The sequence below is a fragment of the Sinocyclocheilus rhinocerous genome, unplaced genomic scaffold, assembly GCF_001515625.1.
Source record: "Sinocyclocheilus rhinocerous isolate Xijiao unplaced genomic scaffold, SAMN03320098_v1.1 scaffold715, whole genome shotgun sequence".
NCBI lineage: Eukaryota > Metazoa > Chordata > Actinopteri > Cypriniformes > Cyprinidae > Sinocyclocheilus > Sinocyclocheilus rhinocerous.
In genome coordinates this window covers 42017-42374 of record NW_015646180.1, presented here as the reverse complement: position 1 = coordinate 42374, position 358 = coordinate 42017, and positions in this window count along the sequence as shown.

The following is a 358-nucleotide window of genomic DNA, read 5'->3' as shown; positions in this document are numbered from 1 at the left end:
TGAATGAATCAATCAATCAATCAATCAGTCAATCAATCAATCAGTCAATCAGTCAATAAATCAATCAGCAGAACATCTGTTAACCGAATAAATTCTTGCTGGACAAACGCATATGTATAAATGTTGGATTACTGACTGAATATTGGAGAAGCTAAAGGTGTAAAAACAAACCTGGCTTCTTTCCATAACTTTGATTCTCGCTGTAGTATTGTTGCTGCCGCCACCATGTCATGTAGACTCTGTGTGTTTCGTTGTGAAAGTGAAACTACTTTGTTTGGCCTTCCAAAAGAGGACACGACTAGAAATCAGTGGTTAAGTTGTATTTACAACACTGTTCCAGAACAGTTCAAACCAAATA